We start from the raw sequence: 9,066 nt of genomic DNA, 5'->3' as shown, positions 1-9,066 counted from the left end.
ATAGTAGAGCAGTCTCTGTAATTAAGACATGTTCATTAAAGTGAGGACAAAATGCTTTTAGTCCTATAGGCAGAGATCTGTAGCCATGCTGCATAAGACAGTAAACTTAAAGATGCCCTGGTCACTGGCAGCAGGATTAAATTTGTTTTGCTTGTGAGAAAGAGAAGGAAAATGATCAGGCCCTAGTCATGCACATTTGATCTTTGAAGCCATTCCTTTCATGATCATTATAATCAAGGCAGTCTTTTTCTTACCATAGAGAGCACTGTATAGAGTAATATAAATTAAATTGAAAAGGATTAGGGCTCCACACTTTTCCTTTTACAGTTTGCACTTCTGGTATACATTTTCTTGTAATGTTTTAAAATAAATTCTAAATAATTCTAAAATATTTTTGAAGGCTTACTTTTTAAAGAATCTGCTTTCCTTCATGTGTGAAGAGAGGGACCTTTGATGGGCTGAGAGCTCCTGTGGTGGATTTGGGGGCCGCCAGGCAGGGTATTTTTCAAGCTATTGCACTCACCATTATTGCTCTGCCTTCCTTTGTGCATGTAGAGAACTTTTAACGGCATAACCTAAGAGCGTGGAAGATTTTAAAAGAAGAAAAAAAGTTACCTTGATGCCCAGGAACCAACTGAAGGATGAAAAACAAGGAATGATGTGGTCAAAGCCACCTGGGAAATGTCATTACAGCCATTAAATGAACAACATTGGAGTTAGCTGTGATTTGCTTTAGTTCATCAGAGAGCAGCTCAGTGTCAAAGGCAGTTGTGTGACAGGAGGAAACTGGAGGAAGGAAAGCATTATCAGCTCAATTTGCTTCAGTGGAAGCTACTGTCTCTTCAACTAATACCTGTCATTTTGTAACCACACCAAGGCACTCACTAATTTTTTCATTATTGGAAAAAGATGGCATGACTTCCTTTTTACTTTGGGAAATCACTAGAGAGTTAGACATGCTGAATGGGGGGGTGAAGGAAGAAAGGTGACCCACTTTCTGAATCTGATAGCAATACTACTGTACAAAGATACCTGCAGACTTCTTTGGTTTGGGTCTTTTTCCTGAAGATGCCGTAACACTCTTTGTTGCTCTGCAATCAAAACCATGCTTGAATCTTTTGATTCTGCTGAGAACTTAAAACTCTGTGACTGTGTCTGGGAAACACAAAGACGAGGGTGGGTAGAGTATACCCTTCTGTGACTAATTTTTGTTCTCTTGCTGCCACCTTGAGAGTGTTCAGGCGCAATTCACTTGAAAAACAGCTGGTCTGTGCTTACGTAAAATGAGTGGATTCTTCAAATCTGCTGAACAGCTGCAGAGTAGCTGTGGGGACAGGCTGGATAGTGGGTGCAGACTTTTTCCATCTGCAGTTACTGAGGAATGAGTCTGAGGGTCCTTCAGGTATTCCATGTTCTGTCCATATCTTCAGTTTCTTCTTTATGAAGATATCAGCTGGCAACTGGTCTGAGCTGAGACAGTCCTTAGACACATAATCCCACAGATTTCATCTGAATCCATTTTAAGAACACATCACTAAATTAAATTTGAGCAGGAGAGCTCACCCACGTATTTTAACAGACACAGCACACACCACATACACAGTTTCTCAGCAGTCACTTCTCAGAGTGCTGAGACCTCTACAATTTTAGCACCAAGGAGCTGCTTTTTCCTAAGCTTGGGTCCAAAGTCCTTGGTTAGAGGGGGAATGGGGGAATTGTTTTGGGCAGTGGGTACACCAGACCCGTCAGTTCCAAGTCCATCCAGCAGGGGTCAAGAGCACTCACAGCTGCCAGCTGATACAGCCTGCCTGGTCCTGAACCGCTGTTCGACGCATACCTTCCTTTTTCTTCGGGACTGCTGCGAGAGGGGGTAAAGAGGTATTTTACACTCGAGAAAAGGATGCTCCATCTACGAAGAGTGTCAAAAGGGCTTCGCATCACTTCTAATTAAGTGATGTTTCTCGATCTGCACTGAACAGCACTTTAATGTGGGTTTTAATAGATGCAGCTTAGTATGCTGCATTGGGGTGAATAAGCTGGATATGTAGATGAGAGGTGATTGAATGAAAGTTATTGAGGGGAGCAAGCGACTTTTAGTCTTTCACAAGGTCTCCAATTCACTCTGATCCTTGTGAACTGAATGTAAGCCTTATTAAAGGCTTATTAAGCCAGAATTTTACTGCATAGTGCATGAAAAGCATGCTCTAGTCCCTTCCCCAAAAAGGAACAGCCACATATCAAATGCATGAAATTGAAAAGACATGTAATTGACCAAGACTTTACACCAATGCCGGGAACACTAAATTTTCTCTAAAATTTTTTTCACCATATCTAAGTTTGAGAAGGAAATGAAACATAATTTATTGTTAGCAGGAAGCCTGGGCTGGTGGTGTAGGATTTGGGGTGTGAATGGACTCGGGCTGGGAGCACAGTAGGGGTGCAATTTAAACCAGAGCTGCTGCGAGGGAGAGCCGAGCCAGCGCTCCGGGCGGCAGACGTGGGCAGGTGACAACAGGGCTGCCCCTCAGGGCACAGCGGTCCCACTCCCGGACACGCCAGAGACTGAAATCCTTCAGCTGCCCCAAACTAGAATTGAACCAGATAGGTCAAGCACTGTGAGAAAAACGTGTGTAAGGGGAAAATACCGGCACGCCAGCTCTCCCCATGCCGCGATCGGTGCTTTTACCCTGCTCCGAGAGGCACTCCGGCTTCAGAAATCGCCGCGGTGCCTGGCTGCTGAGGGGAATGTCCTGCTGGAACACCCCATGAAATGGCGGCATGTGTATTTTGTGCCACTAATTAAACAGAAAACCACTTAGAGCGCCTTCCTGAACAAATAGATGACGGAAACCTCTGTTATCGCGGCCCGTATCCACTCAAACAGGGGCGTATGTTCACACCTCTCGGGCTGCCTATCGCCAGGTAAAGTGAAATACTGATCATTGTCCCTCAAGGAAGCTCAAGTCAAGTCAAGCCGACACTCCCTGCGTGGGCTTGTGTGAAGCAGCCACTGTCCGCTGTGGAGCTGCTGCCTCAGAGCAGTGCCCGCTGACAGCCGACCCGAAGCTGGCCGGGCCTGCGGGCAGTGTCACCACCCCCGCGGCCAGGGCCCCGCCGGGCACACCCGGGGGTGCCACAGGTGACACGGGCGGCAGGGCGGGCCCGGGCGGGGAGAGCCGCCCTGCTCGGAGGGGCGGGCGCCGGCATTGGCCCAGGGCGGCGGGACGGGCTCGGCCTCGCCCCGCTCCGCCGTCTGCCTGCCCTCAGACAAGCAGGGCGGAGGCGCGGGGCAGCGGCTGCCCGGCGGGACCGGGGAGCTGGCGCTGTCTCTGGCCGGAGGGAAGGAAAGGGGAGCCGCGGAGGGGTCGGAAGGAGAGGTGAGGCTGACCTAGAAAGGGCTCTGGGGTTGGGGAGCGGGAGGACTTGTTAATGGAGTGACTCGGAGTTAAAAGGGGTTGTAGAAGCCACCCGCGCTCGCAGTGCGGGGACAGCGTGCGAGCGAGCCCGCTGGCCGCTGAGGAGCCCGGGCTGCCGGCCTTTGCCAGCCGGGCTGCCCCGCAGGGTGGGCTGGGCTGGCAGGGCCCGCTCACCTGAGCACGGCGCAGCGCTCACAGGTGTCTCGCCGGGCTGGCCCCGGTTGTTGAGGCCGCAGGGAAGCAGCGCTTGTCAGCGCCTTTCTCAGAACCGCTCTCGAGAGCCCCGTGCCCGCGGAGCCGAGAGCCGGGACATCCCCGCTGCTGCTGCGTCTGTCCGGGTGAGCGCCGGGTATCTGTCCGAACTTGGCTGCACAGAGCTCTTGACTCTGCTGGGATGGGAGAAGATTCATTGAAATAAGGTGCTTAGATCTCAGCTGAGAGATGTTAATGACTTTTTCGTAAATAGTAAACACTTTTAATCTCAAAAGTGAATTAGTCGCATCATCCACACTGTCTCTGAAATGACTTGCAAGATTGGACCTGGCCCTAAAGTCTAATGCAGCCAGTTGGGTCTTTCCTGTGTGAGAGGGAAAATCCGTGTGAGTAGAAGACTCTGCTTAGAAGATTGCTAAGATGAAGGTCACTTAAATCTGGGGACAGATATTTTGACAGTGACAAGTATTTTTGAACTTTTTGAGAAAGTGTAGGGGAAAGGACTTAAAACATGTTGTGGTGATGTGTCCCCCCACGCTCATTCACGACATGTGCTTAACAGGATGTTGTGAGAAGAAACTTGATCTTGTTAGCTGAAAGAACTGATCAAAGTGTTGCACCAAAACATTTGCGTGTTTCCTCACAGATTGAAGCTCTCAGTGATGGATTGTTTAAAAGACTAATGAATCAAAGCACTTTATCAAATTCATATACAGCAACAAAGCAGCTTTCCGGTCATTAGTTCTTAATTACCATTAGTCGTTATTATCTCTTTCCCAAACGGTTCTTAACAATTGCATATATAAGTGGTAGTAAACCTGGAGTATACAATGTCCTGGAGCTGGCGCCCTGTATTTAGCACCGATGAGTACTCTTCTTGATGGTTTGTTTCAGTTGCAGGAGTCACAGTAAAGTGCTTGAGAGCTCCTTGACAAGATAAGCTGGAATCAAAGTGAGGTTTCTTGTGATTTTCATAAATTATCATCCTTCTTTTCTAATTGTTAATGTATTGTTCACCTTGCTTCCTCCCTGAAAGAAAAGGGGGTGATCTCAGATGAGGTAGTCCATATTATTTGAGGGAACAAACTTACCGTAGTGTTGTTCAGCATCTTATTTGTTTTGCAGGATTATTCTGGTTCCATCAGATGCATCTCCTCTTTGTTCTGCAATCTTATTTTAGTTTCATCTGACATCTTTCCTGACCACTCTACATTCTCTGTTCTTATCTTGCAGATTTTACTATTTGCCTATGCTTTCCTGTGCCCTGTTCAGGCAAGTATACTGCGAGTCTCTGTTCATTTGCAGTTGTGTGTTATTCATGTATAGTTAGTTATAAAATACTACTAAAACTGTTGCCATCTTACAAAATGCTTATACACTGCTACCAATTACACACCTTAGTGTGTTTATGTCTAGGTCTAAGGCAAGGAAATAATAAACACCTTAGTCTGCTTCTACCTTACATGTGCAGCCATTCTCTGCTTTGGTTGTAAGGCATGTTTTTGAATTTCTTGAAGCTGTCATTGTGCCTGTCTTTTGTTAAACAAATTTAATTCCAGCATTTCTTGCATCCCAAAATAGTGTATTAGTTTCACTGTCAGACTTTTAAAATTCAGTGAAATAGTTCTTCATGTCCTTGTTTTCCAATTCTGACAAAGGCCAGAATAAACAAGATTCCCTTGCCCCCAAAAATGGATGACAGAAAAGTGAATTTGTCATTTCCATTAAGAGCCAGTGCTTTAGAAGACTGGATGGCACTCCAGGAGTGCTCTGGAGACCATGTGCAGGTATTCTCTGGAGTAAACCCCTGTTATTGTGTAGGAGATGCTTGCCAGATTCCCAAGTGAAAATACTGCTTCAGTTTAGTATACGGAGAAAATCTTTGATAGTTTCATCAATAGATGAAGTTGAAGAAATTACTTCTTTTCTACTCTGTATTGTTTCCTGTGCTCATGACAGAAAGGGATGAAACAGACTTAAATCAAAAATCTTATAAGAAAACATTATTTACAAAGAAATATAAAGATCATTTGTAGTCTCTCAGTAGGAAAAAGTGTTTAATTTTCTTTTTCTTTAATTAAAAGTGATGCTCCTATCCTTTGGAATTCACTCTTTATTCAAGAGTGACTTGTTTTGAACCATAGTAAAGAATTCTTTCCTCTGCACAGAAAGTGCTTTTCACCTGGGATGACTAATGGATGACTGCTAAAAGTAGTAGGTACCTTTCTGGTACTTGAAGTCCATCACCTGTTGCATTTAAAGGCAGCTTATTTAGGTTGATCAGAAGTCAATTTAAGGAGGATCCATAGTTTGATCTTCCAAATCCAAAACACTTATGCCAAAATGTGTACAACCAGTGATGTTGCATTTGCTGTATCAGCAGTCTCCAATTTTTTAACTTATTTAAAAGGGCACAACTTGAGAGTGACAGCTGATTTCAGCAGACTTATTTATGATTCATTCTTGTGGCAGGGAGTCATTCCAATTCATTAGGATACAGCAACTGGCTGTGCTACATTCTTACTTCATGTTATAAGGTTTCCCTGCTATATGTAATTTGACTCTGCTTATTGCATCAAGAGGGCAAAGGGAAGAGATGTAATGTACATGTGAGGAGAAGGAAAAGATTACTTCTTCCCCTTGTTTATTTTATAGCTCCTTTTCTGATGATAATGCCAGACTATTTTGGACCTGAAACCCACTCAATGTTCTGTGACTATACATCAAATTAATGAGCAACTTAACAATTTGTTAATTGTTAATCTCTGGGAGTGCCCAGAGAGGCTGGGGACTCCCATCCCTGAAAGTGTTCTAGGCTAGGCTGGATGTGGCTCTGAGTAACCTGGACTAGTGGAAAGTGTCCCTGTCCATGGCACGGGGGGTTGGATCTAGGTGGTCTTTAAGGTCTCTTCCAACCCAAACCATGCTATGATCCCATTTTCCCTTACATCTTGGTATGTTCCTTTTTCTCTGCAGTATAAATCTTTTAAAAATAATTTTTTTCTATTTCTCTGTCCCAGTCAAGGAAATTTTGCATTTCATCTCTCTCTAAATGTGTTTGAGTGTAAGTAAGAAGAAAGGGGATGCTTATCTGTGGAGTAATTAGCAGATCAATATCCTAGATTCACTGCAAAATGTTTTTGTTCTACAAAAGCATCAAACAATATTGGTAAATTCTGTATAAAATTTCCTGCCCAGTGTCTGATTCTGGCTGACTGATAAACTGACAGAGATTTTGCTGTGTACAGGCTGGATGAACTACAGTCAGACTATGTGATCTCAGCCATGTCGCTAGAGCTCCAGAACTAGATCAGTGTGTTTGAGAACTCCCGGGTTAGAAATGGTTTCTATGCCATTAGCTTGTAGATTGTAAGATCTGCCACCGTGCTTTTCTTCTCTAATGAATTTAAATGGCTAATGTGATTTAAAAATAGCATTTAAAAATAGAGAGTCTGTTATGAAAAATTAAGGGTGAGGTCCAAAAACCCTCTGTAATTGCACTTGAAGCACTGTAAGCAGAAGGTATGTATCTGAGTCCTAGGCAGAAATCTGTCAAACAAGCAAAAGTAGCAAGCCCTTAACCTTCTATTCTGGTCCTGCCCACATAACTTGTTTTTTAATCCTAGGATGGCTTATGTTAGTGTAAATGTCATTAATTTTACCTTGCTTCATAGTGATTACTTCTCTGGAGGTTGAGAGACTTGGATTAAAAATTAATACCCTCAGGTAACTCTCCTGTTCCCTCTGCTCTATTAGAACTGGACTGCTCTAGAGCCAGGAATGCAGGTCTGTCTGGATGAGGATAGAAGTTAGGAGAAATCAGGATTTTTTTTATAGTGGCCTGACTAAGAGTGTACCTGGCTTCCTGTTTCTCCCTGCAAGGTAGTGGTATCACTTTAATAATGATTTTGTGGGTTTAATCCTTGGTAGTTCAGGCCTAGGAGAGGTCAAGAGAGAGCCAAGCAAACCCTTCAGAGATTATCATGTATTTTGGTGAACAAGGGGATGTGCATTTGAATCTTCTTGGGTTAGGTGGTCATGGGGGCTCTGGATTTGGCTGCTTCCTGGGTATGTAGCTGCAGCTATTGGGCAAGTGAGCTAACACCTTGCATAGCTATGTTCATAAAGAATGAGCCACTCCTGCAAGACTAAATACCTGTTCAGGGACAGGCCTGATACTCCAAAACCCAGCTTCATAGACTCTGAACTCCTGATTTAGCTGCCTGTGTATGAGAAACAATTCCTGTCACAGTCTTTTGCTCCTTCTTTCCTATTCCTGTACTATTCAGCAGCATTTGTAGGGCAAATCCTTTTCACACAATGCAAATTGACACCTCACCTCATCCAGTGCAACTGAAGGCTACTCCAGAAACTGTTCCCTGCTTCATGCTTCTCATGAGTAGCAGTTTGGTTTAGCTCTTGTCATGGCCTTTTATCTTCCTTTCACCATAGCACACCTCATTTTTCAGTGTCAGAGTTCTCTGCTCGCATCTGGCCATAAGTGTTCAGGGAAACTGGTACCAGTCAGGCAGAGGACAATTTTGTGTGACACAGCCCAGCCCAGCAGTGCAAACAATCTCATGAGTGAAGTTTTCATGGCTGATAGGCTTCCTGTTATTATTGAAATTCAGTATCAGTATTAAGGAGGACTAACATTGCTGGTGGTTTCAACTTAGCCAGAATGACCCCAATAGTATACAAAATTTTCATGTTACAGGGCTATCTGTTAAAACATCATGCTTGGGAGGACAAGTTATTTTCCTCTAAATAGGGAGCTATCATGAGTTTTTTAAAATGTATCTATTAAAAAAAAAGATAACAACAAAACAAGTAAACAAAAAACCAAATAACCATGAAATAAAAACTTCATTGCAAAGTTTAAGTTAATTTTGTGACTCAGAAGGGACCTGACTGGTCTATGTGCAGACTGCATGCTACGTTTTTTGACCATTTTGAATGCTACTTTTTTTAACCATTTTGATTTTTAACTTTCCTGGGACCTTTGATGTAGTGCATTTCTTTCAGCTCATTCTTTGGCTTACTTACTGCTTCTGTGACTGCAGGACTCCTAAAGGATATTTTCTTTCCTCTAGCACCTGATTTGTGCTGGCAATTGTGTGAGGCCCTGTTTTCAAGTAGGTGTATGCTTTAGTTACAGCAGCAAGGACCTGATTAATTGACACAAACTTTTTTAGTATTCTTGAGATTATGTAATTTATTAGGTAGGTAATTTTAACCTTCAAAACTTGCACAAGTGAGTGTCTAAGGTGAGTGGTTAGTCAGTCAACCTGTGAGAAAGGACAGACAAAGGGCTTATTCTGCTTGCTGGCTCTTTATCCACAGTAGTAATCAATTAAATAGAGCTGTAGTTACAAGAACAAGGCTGGTAGCTGAAAAGCTGGAGGTTGCAGTGACAAATTAAGTGGTTCAGGTGAGT

This window comes from Molothrus ater, chromosome 2 (genome assembly GCF_012460135.2).
Source record: "Molothrus ater isolate BHLD 08-10-18 breed brown headed cowbird chromosome 2, BPBGC_Mater_1.1, whole genome shotgun sequence".
Taxonomy (NCBI): Eukaryota; Metazoa; Chordata; class Aves; order Passeriformes; family Icteridae; genus Molothrus; species Molothrus ater.
Note: the sequence above shows the minus strand (reverse complement) of the source record.